The following is an 11,631-nucleotide window of genomic DNA, read 5'->3' on the forward strand; positions in this document are numbered from 1 at the left end:
CTTGCTTATAAGAAGTTTGATTTTCAAATATAGCACATAACTAAAAGTTTAAATTGAGCAAGATAAATTTATTTTGCTTAGACTTCACATGCATTCCCAAATATATGCATGCAAAATGTCAAAAAAAAGAAAATTGGAGATACAAAGGAACGATAAAACTTACTTGTAATAAAATTAGGTTCTGGTAGTACGGCTATATTATTTATCGTCTACACAAAGGTGTGATTTGATCGTAAGATGATAGACCATTCTAGAAAATTAGAGAGTGTAGAGGGAAAAAAACATATATTGAGAAAGAACTTTGAAAGCAATAAGAAAACGACAAGGTCTTACATTCTCCCTAACAACAAAAAAATGCCCTTAAAATTTTGCTTTCCTAAGTAAAGATAATAATATATTTCATTTATCATATCTTCTAATTCATATGTAAAACACTAGACTTAACATCCATCATTTTAACTAGGTTTATATCATTTTCTCAAATATTTAAGTTGATACTCTTTAATCCTAATTACTTTTCTTTTTTAAAGGACATATCCTCTCTTAAATTATATATGGTTTCATAACATGATTTTCAACTATGAACTCTAAAGGTTCCCTCGTTTTATATGAATAAGACTTTTTATCGACTCAAATATGCTCTCATTCAATTCTATATTAGTTTAACATTCTATATGATTTGTTGAAGTAGTTATGATTCAACCAAGAAAATATTATTAGATACTATCATTTGCACTTAATATATGTAAATCCACCAATATGTTCCAAGTGTGAAAAAACTTTTGGTCACTTTCTCACCACCTGATGTCTTAATGTACATGATTTAGAAAAATTAGTGAAACAAATGATATATATTAATCTTAAGTTATTGTATTTAGTACTTACAATTCACAAATTGGTCAATATGACATCATGGATAATAACCTCAAAGGAATTCATACAACACAATTTCATTCATCCAATATAAATTCATAATAATCCAAATGCAAGCTCAATTAAACTACATATTACATCATGAAACATTTTATAGATAAACACATGTTACACAAATCAATTTGAACTTAAATATGCATTTTAATTCACTCGCATGTTACTTAAGGGAGTTATTAATGCTTTGACAACCTATTTTCTTTATAAATAGTGAAAGACCTTTCTCTTGAGCCAAATAAATCATAGATTTGTCTTGTCCTATTTTTTGTTTGAATGGATATTACCTTGAGAAAAATATCGGGCTCAAAAGGAATAAAGTCTCACAAAATTAAAATATAACTCAAAACTATTAATTATAAACCTTATACTAACTTTTCAAACTCGTATGTAGACTAACATAAACAAAATATAATTAGTCAATAATCAAAATGATCATTCCAAAATCCACTATCCATATTCAAAAACATAGAAAAAGCATAGCAACCTACATTCTTTAAACATTTCAAAGGTACTCTCAATGCATCTTATATGTAACTATAACTAGTATGATCCAGTCCAACTATCCTAACTAAAATTGTATTAGAAATTAATTACGTCTCATTATCTTTCCATTTAACTCCAACCATTCCATCATAAAGTCTCAAAATTTCAAACTCACTTCTTATGTTCCCAATCAACAATAGTAATAATAACAACTAGAGACATTCTAATTTAAAAGTCTGATTCCCAAACAAAATACATCATTATAAACTTAAGATAACTAAGATATTATGATTCTTATTAGATTTCATATACATCATCAAATCTATGCATGTAAAATGCCAAAAGAAAAGAACTAAAGATTTGAGGTAACAAACAAACTTACTCAAAACAAAATTATATTTAGTCCACACTCCTCTATCTTTTGTCTATATAGAAGTGTAAACTATGAGAGATTGTTCCAAAAAAGAAAAAGATAAAAGAAAAATAAAATAAACTTAGAGAAAAATAACTTAAAAATAAATAAATAAAAAGACAAACTTAGATAAGTAACCTGTTAAAAATACATATCTTGAAAAGTGGTGCTATAATTAGTTGTATAAATAATTTATTCCAATATTTATGATTTTTTTATATCAAATTCTTTGTAATTGAATTTCCAGTAAAATATTTCAACATCAAGTTCAAATAAACTTAGTATGTTTACTCATTTCTCTTGCTAGTATTCATGATGTTAGAACTATTATTATAAGTGCAAAAAAAAATAAATTGATTCTTAACTTTTTAAATAAATAGAATTTTTATTTAGTCTAGTACGATGATAATATTCAATATCTGTGATAGCCAAATTATAATATTTAAATATCATTTTAATACTAACTTATATTTTTAAGCACTAACACTAACTTAAATTTTCTTTCAAAAGAAATATTTTCAAGAACTAATTTAATAATAAGCTATAAAACTTATACACAGAACTGCCATTAAGGTATATTGCAGGACGTAGTTGTCAATTTATTTAACTGTTTAAGAATTAAATTATTACTTTTCAATCAAAACACCAAATGTTACCAATTAATATATTCATCAACTAAAACATCATTTTTTTTTCAAACGTTCAAGTAGGTCTAAAAGACATGTATAATAAGAGTTAATTTATTTATAATAATTAATTATATGAATTGAATTTTATAATTTTTGTTTGGTGTATATTTTTTTTTATCTTTGTATTTATCAATAATTTTAGTTTTCATTATTTTAAAAAGCTACCCATAAAAATTAGAACTATTTTACTGTATAATTTTATTTTTGATTTTGATGAAAAATTACAAGTGTTCTTATTATATAATTATAACACTAACAATTAATAAAACACGTTTTCTTAATTATTTTCTGTGTATAATTTTTTTATAAATTTTAATAATATTTTAATTATATAATTCATTTTCATGCAAAAAAAAGTAAATACACATGTTGCCTGTGTTTCCAATAGTGCTGATAATCCATAATTATATATAAACAGAGCTGTATTTTATAATTATTCTTTGGAGTACATGTTCTTTTGTTCTTTCTAAAGTGTTGTGCATATTTTTTATTTATCATTTTTACTCTTTATATATAATTAATTTAATGGTATGTAAAAAAAATTCACCATAAATCTTCATTATTTTACTGAGAAATTATGAATATAATTTTATAAATAAAACATAAGTATTATATATATATATAATTTTTATAAATTTCATAATACTTTTTACTTTGATAATTAATTTGTTTGATTATATATATTTTATTATAGTGAAAAATGTAACATAGACATACATGCATATGTAATTTTCAAGTTTTTTAATTTACTAAAATATATTTTGTAATAAAATTTTGACATAATCACTAGATTTTAAGATCAATAATATCTCAACATACTGAAATAAAAATAACACTATTAAAAATATAATTTACCTAAAATATTCTGAAATAATTAAAAATACAAAAGATGGCTACCCTTATCATTATTTTAATTATATTTAATTAATTTAGTTGTTCACTGTTGTTGCTTACTTGTGACGCTTTGTATTTAGCAAAATATTTTGCATGAATGAATACTTCATTCATGGTCACGATTGCCACGTGTTCTGCACACGCTCTTTACCAATGTTATTTTTAGGTTGATTCTAACCTCTCCACTCCACTTAGAAAGTTACTAAAAAAATGTTTTTACTTTATAAGGAAGGAATATTCTTTTAAGAATAAGTATGTTACTTCATGGCAAAGTAAAAACAAACATAATAACACAGAAAAATAAATTTAGTTATACTAGTTCATAGTTTATTACTGGAACAGAACCCTTTTCCTTCATTATTGGGATGACATGCCATATTACTACTCTGTGTGCACATTTTTATAATAATAAAAATAATGAATAATTAAAAATTAAGTATTAAAATAAAAATAAAATAAAAACAATAAATAGTTATTATAAATTATAGAAACTAAAGAATTGATTAACCAAGATAAGAGTAAGGTAATAAATTATATAAATAGTAAAAAAAGTGTATAGAAAAAAATATTATTAAAATCAATCTCTATTATTAATTGTTATAAATATTTTTTTTAATGAAATGATACTTATATTTTTATTAAATTTTAAATAAATATTAAATATAATCGATAGACCACAGTTAATAAAACTTTTGGTATAAGGATACTTTGTGATGATGTTAGGAAATCTTAAAACATATCACTCTATGTTCAAGATTATTTTGCCAATAATAGTCATCCTTCCGGTGTTGTGTTTTTTCTAGAAGATGTTTGGGGATAATAACTGTGTATCAGTCTCGAAGGGATTGTTACATTCAATTTAAGTAAAATGTCTGATTAGGTGGATTGACCTACAAAGGTAAGATGTGATGCGTCAGTTAAATCTATTTAATAGGAAAATCTCAACGTTATCATAAGGCATTCAAATATGAATCATGTTATTAGAGAGATGTAATTAGAAATAAATACAATGGTCTTATGCACATTATAATATAGAAGGAGAAAGAAGAAAAATGATTGTGGGACTAGGTTAAACTTCTCTTACCTCCACAAGATAACATTAAGGGAAAACTTCTATACCAGGACAACATCATGAGAAATAAAAGGTAGATAACTCAATTAGAGGAAAATGGTCGTTCTCCAACCTTGTAACAAATCCTAGATACCATGTAGGAGCTGCAACCTGAGAACCCATAAACTAGAAGACAAGTAAGGAGGCTCGTGTAGAGCAAAAATATTTTCAAGGGGAAGCTTAGGCTAAGTAAAAGCGGTTATGTAAATAAGCAAAAATGTCGTGTCACTTAGTGGAACTTGCAATGAAAACGCATAAGGAGTTGTTGAAAACTAATAAAGAACTATGACAGGTCATGCATAGGAAAATGTCCCGATAAAGAAAAATCCATTTGTGTCTGGTCCTCGCACAGGCAAATCCACATCCCTTCTCCTAGGCAATCATGGAGGAGCAAGTACCACTACACTTCATGTTACCCAAATTTCTTTCTTGAAATGATTGTTGATGCCTTCATGACCGAATTTCTATCTTGAAATTTTGGATGGAATTTGCGGAAGCTCAATGGAAGTGGCAGACAAGGATTACTCCAATGGAGTTATGGTTTTCTTGAAGGTGCATGATAGGTAAGGAGAGTGATTGGTTGGGCCATATCACTTGAGTTAGGTGAAGAAGAAGATTAAAGTGTCTATCTTAGAGAGGGAAGAAAAGAGAGTAAGAAGACTAGCAATTTTGGCAGCAATTCACTCATTCATTAGTCTTAGAAAAATGAGAGCCAAACACGTCAATTTATAGGAGAAAGGGTTGAACATTTTGGAGCCAAAATTTGAAAATTCAAAATGAAAATCTCCAATGAGAAGGTGCCATGTGGAGTCATGCTTTCCATGTTTAGCTCATACCTTCCATGCTAAATCCTTTCCACTCCTAGGCTGCCATGTGAACGTCCATGTGCTCCATGTCAAGGTAATTTTCGTCCTCCAAGATACCCTAGACATTTTAGGGTTACATTGGGCTCAAAGAAGCCTAATTGTTACCCCAACTAGTCACATTTAACCCTAACTAGACCTATTTTACTATTGACCAAAATTCAAGCCCAAAAACCTATGCTACTTGGTCCAAATATTTTATGCTACTAGGCCCAATACATGGCCCATGAAATCCTAAACAACTTTATACAATTTATTTCAGCTAAAGCTTGACCCACAAATAATGTTGACTAGTTAGTAGAAACTCAGTCTTCTTGTGTTCTTCTGACTAAAGATCTAGTTTATATTATGATGAGTTAGAGGTCTTCTTGGATATGTTTGTACATTCCTTCACCCTAGATTTGTCCTATTGATTGGGCCTACAAAAATAAACAAAAGCCCAAAATAAATCAATAAACAACCTTTAGGTTTTCATCCTCCTTATTATGTGGTTGTGTGTGGCTGGGGGCTCTGCCATCACTTCTCCTAGGCAATCATGGAGGAGAAAGTACCACCACACTTCATGGTACCCAAAGTTACACCATTCTTTGGGTTAAGAGATTCATAAATCCACCTCAAGGCCTTCCGAGCTCTGATGTTAATCTCAAGGATCATATTTTGTCCAATGCAAGATGTTTGTGGGAGCCTTCACGACATTCATTCTACAATGGTTTAACAGGATTCCTGATGGATTCATTACGTCTTTTCAGACCTTCTCTCAGATGTTTGTGGAATAGATCACGACTAATCAAGTTAAACCCCCTCAAATTGTAGACATTTCAATGTTAAACAATATGAGAACGAGCCTCTAAAAAACTATCTCAATCGCTTTTGCGACATCTCGATGCGTATTCATCAATTGAATGGAAAGTTGTTTGTTGATGCTTTCGTCAAATGCCTCCAAACCAACCCCTTTAGTGAGTCTCTCATTCAGAATAAAGTCGAATCAATGGCCTGAATCCAAAACTAAGTGTCTTCCCATATTGAGGTTGAACAAGTTATGCGGCACAAAAGGTCGGAGGAAAAACATATACAACCTCCGAAGTACAAAGATGGTCCCCATGAATGAAGGCCAAAAGGAGAAAATAACCATCAACAAGGTAGGCATGCATATTAGCAATGTGATCTACATGGCTCAAAGGGCACGAGAGGAAAGGTAAAGACTTATATGTATGTCTTTAACAATATATAGGAAAGAAATCTTAGAAGATGTCAAAATATCTAGTAAACTGAATTTTCCAAGGAAATTACATCAACTTCTAGGTCAGCGCTGCAATGCCTAGTGTAAGTTTCATCAAGCACATGGGCATCAAACTATAATGGGAGATTTCAACACAATATCATAAAGGATTGATGGAGGATGATTGACTAGTTCAAGTCGAAAATAATATTCTTGAGCTATTTTTTCCCTTAAAACTGAGAAGGCCAATCCTACATCAACTATTTGCTTTTTAGATGTCAACGTGGAAGTTGTACCCCATGAAAATGATCTCGTCATCCTTTATGTCATCATGATAGGATGCAACATTTAATAGGTCTTGATAGATCAGGGAAGTTCAACTGATGTGATGTTTTAGAACATGTTCATGGAACTCTAAATACCACGAAACCAACTCAAGCCTTTTGATGGAGTCTCGGTAGGGTTCTTGCGTGAGTAGGTTGAAGTCCAAGGTCACTTGGAGTTGCGAACCACTTTCTTTAATGGACGTGGTTAAGTACATTGTGGTTAATGCCCCTTCACCTATAACATTTTGTTGGGAAGATTGTCTCTAAACAAATTTGGGGATGTTGTCTCCTCAATACATCTCAAGATGAAGTTTCCTATCTTTGAAATAAAATTCACGACCATGAGGGTCGTTCAAAAAATAACACGAAAGTGTTATCGAAACAGCCTTCGTACCTGGTGGGGTACTTATTCTATATCCATTGCATTGGAGATACAAAACCTGAAAGCAAATTCTTGAGTCACCTATGATGATAGGTGATCAAAACAAGTTGGTGATATCAAAGAGGTTGACATGGGGAATGGAAAAAATATTAAGATAGGTGCTACCTTGACAACACCAGTGGAGAAAGAAGTAATTAAAGTGTTGAACAAAATATAAATGATTTTTCCTGGTCAATTGCCAAGATGCCAATAATTGATCCTTACTTTTTTATGTTGTTGCCTAACTATCGATCAAAAAGCAAAACCTATCATTTAGAGGCGACAAAAGCTCAATGAGGATAAGTGAGTAGCGATCTAGGAGGAAACCCGGAAGTTGATAAAGGAGGAAACCCGAAAGTTGATAAAGGTTGATCATATTCGAGAAATCCAATACCCGAAATGGTTGGTCAATGTGGTGATGGTAGAAAAGGCGAACAAAAAATGGAGAATGTGTGTTGACTTCACACATTTAAGTAATGCTTGCCCAATGGATTCTTATCATTTGCCCAATATTGATGCCTTGGCGGATAATGCGTTTGGATGTGGGCTTTTTAGCTTCATGAACGCTTTTTAAGGGTAAAATCAAATAAGAATGCATTCGATGGATGAGGAAAAGATAATGTTTATGGTAGAAGCCTTAAATTATTGCGACAAGGCAATTCCTTTTGTTTTAAAGAACGTTAGCGCCACCTACCAATGATTGATGGATAACATATTACAAACCATAATTGAGAGAGATGTGCAAGCTTATGTTGAGGACATGGTGGTCATTTTCAAAGCATTAGAAAGCCATCACTCAGATTTGGAAGAATTTTATACTATAGGTAAATATCAATTTAAGCTCAACCCTGGAAATGTCGTGTTCAAGGATAAAGCTAGAGAGTTTTTAGATTTTTTACTTACCGAGCAAGGAATAAAGGTAAACCTAGAGAAGTGGTTGACTATAATCAATATAAGGACCCTCGCTAATGTAAAAGAAGTACAATGACTCACACGGAACAAATGACCGCTTTGTCTGACGGGACAAAGGTTTCCCATACTACTAAGGTCTTCGAAAAAATGATTGCTTTGTGTGGACCAAGCAATGCGAGATGGATATTTGGAAATTGAAGGAATTCTTATCCAATCCTCCAGTTCTCAACAAACCAGTACCGAACAAGCCTCTTCAGTTGTATCTCACAGTAATCGACCACACAATTAGCTTGGTGCTCGTAATGGACAACAATGGAAGATAAAAATTGATATATTTTGTCAACAAGGTCTTATAGGATGTTGAGAGTCGTTACCAAAAGATAGAAAATGCAACATTGGCAGTGGTTATAACAGTGTGACAACTTCGACATTATTTCCAAAGTTATATCGTCATTATAATGATCGATCTTCAAATCAAACAAGGGTTGAAGAAGTCGGACATGGCAGGAAAAATGATGAAGTGGTCTGTGGAGTTATCAGAGTTTGACATGCGATATAAGCCCCAAGGACCTATCAAGAGTCAAGTATTGGACGATTTTATAGTATAACTTAATGCACCCTCTGACGCGATTGAGCAAGTAGGTTCCAAATGGATGATGTCTGTAGATGGAACAACCAATTTAAAGACAATGGTATAGGTGTAATCTTAGAAAGCCCCAATGGCGTACTGAGCAAACACTCTATTTTTCTTTAAAGGTGAGAAATAATCAAGCGGAGTATGAAACATTAATCGTTGGAATGCTCCTAGGCAAAGAGGTGAGATATGTGATGATCCTTTAGGCGTTGTGATTTTTAGCTAGAGGATGTTGTTGTATTTTTTAGCCATAGAATGTTTTGGGGTAATCACTATTTATCGGTCCCTAGAAGATCATCACATCCAAGCTCAGTAAAATTCCCGGTAGGTTATGGGTTGACCCATAAAGGTAAGATGCAACAATTAAATCCATTTAGTAGGAGAATCTCAACGTTACCATTAAGACATTCAAATGTGGATCAAATTATTAAAAAGATGATAAATACAATAAATAGGGACTGAAAACATGGTCTTATGGGCGTTATAATATAAACCGAGAAAGAAGAAAAATGATGAAAAATGACGATCGCAAAGGATACGGGGACAAAAATATACTCTAGCTTAAGGTTCCTATACTCTTAAACCATAACACTTATCTTCTTTATGTTTTATATTTTAATATAAATAAAATAAAATATGATGGTTACTTTATTAATAATATAAGAATTAAATGTTATTTATTTTAAAACAATTAAAATATAAAGAAATAAATATTACTTTTTAAAATCCCAACAAAGTAAATATTTATTTGAAAATTATATAAGTGTCTTTATTTTATATAAAGTTAATAAAGATACTTGTCCATTCTAAATGAATATTGTTTAGCCTTTTTATAAAGAAATAAGTACAATTTCCAAGTTGAGTTTGTTCCATTACTCAACATTCACCGATCATATATGTATAAGTATACCTAATTTTGGTATAAAAGTAACTACAAAATATATGATTATAACTTTAAAATGTAAGTAATATTTAGAATTCTAAAATCTCCTTCATTTCCCATCTTTTTCTAAAAGAAAATTTTCTATTTGTATTCTTTCTAATTTCATTTCTTCAAACCTTATCTCTTCCAAAACCTCCTGATTACGCTTTGTAGTAGTTTGGGAGCTAGAGTCACATTCAACTGATTAGATTTTTAAACAGAGTAAGTTTATTTATGTTTAATATGAAGATTCTATATTTTCTTCCTTTTATTTTGGATTTGTCATCAATCTTGATGAGGTTAGTTGAGAAAAGTGATCATCTCAACTTGGTTAAGCTTATATTGAAATTTTGTTATATTTACATACTTTGCTTTAGGTCTCTAGATTTTGATTGCTTCAGCTGTGAGTTACTTTAAAGCAATGAATTATAGTTAAGGAAAACTATTTATATTTTTTTTATAGAACCTTAAGATAGGTGATCTAGATGTAAGTGTGAATTGGTCATAATATCTTGATTTCTATGAAGGAATTGTATTTTTGGTTGAAAGCGATAAGAATATTATTTGAGTTTAATTAATAAATTATTGTTTTAGACTGTTTTGAATATGATGCTCTTGTTGAGAAATTGATACAATGGCTATATTATGCATGTTAAATTATAGATTTTCTTAAACTGAGTTTTTAATGTATAGACGAGTAAAGTTAGTTTTCTATAATCATTCATATATTAATTTATGAGTTTGAATGATCAAGGTTGAATTGAAATAGATAAAAAATGATGTTTGATTAAATTATGGATTGTAATGATCATTTTGAATGTGTTTGAAAATTATATTTGTTAAACTGGTTTTGGATAAAAGCTTTGAAAATATATATGGTTTAGCTGGATGAGGTTGATTGTTTGAAATTTTTGCTCAAACGAATGATTTTTTCTTAAGAAAAAATAGAATATAGATCCAAACTTTAATCTCAACATTATTTTTGCTTAAGCAAAGGATTTTCGGTCAAGCAAAAATATAGTCACAACTCAACCCTTGCTTTCTACTAGATTTTTGCTCAAATGAAGAAATTTTCGCTCAAGTGATGCAATTTTTGCTCAAGTGAAAATATTTTTTCTCAACTTAATTTTTTTCTTTTTTTTCTTTTAATGGATTGTATGTTAATGTTTAATATAAATGTAAAATAAATATTAATTTCTATATTTAATTGAGTTGTGTTTTTTTAATGTTGTATAATGATGGCAGTTGATAATAATAAGAATTGTATGATTTTGGGTTCATAAATCTTGGATGATATGTCAATCACTGTTTCAGTTGTGTATAAAGTAAGTTCATCTATGTTATAACATAGACCCCCTTTACTTTATTGATTCTAAGTTACAAACTAAGATATCAGGTGGTGAGAAGTTAAAGGGTGAAGTTCTTGCACATCGTGACATGTGTAGATATGCTATTTGAGTTGTAATGAATTTACCTATTCTATTACTCTAAGGTTTGCTTATTAAATTAAGTATTGGATTGGATGAAATGTTTTTGATAGGACTTATTTAATACGAGTGTTTTGGAAGGCAATTGATATTCCATTTGTTGAATATCCTTTACGTATATATCCATGTGTGATTTATATATTTTTTGAATACTTGTGTGAATCATTGTTTGAGTTATGTATTAAATAAAGATGTAAGGATCAAGAAAAATAGTCTTAGAGTATAAATGACACAATTAAAATGACACCTGAATATTTTATTATTAAAGTGAAAAGAGTATATAAATAGAATTTCAGTTATTCAGGTTTCATTTTAAAAGAACCATAAT

This window comes from Phaseolus vulgaris, chromosome 8 (assembly GCF_051622355.1).
Source record: "Phaseolus vulgaris cultivar YP4 chromosome 8, ASM5162235v1, whole genome shotgun sequence".
NCBI lineage: Eukaryota > Viridiplantae > Streptophyta > Magnoliopsida > Fabales > Fabaceae > Phaseolus > Phaseolus vulgaris.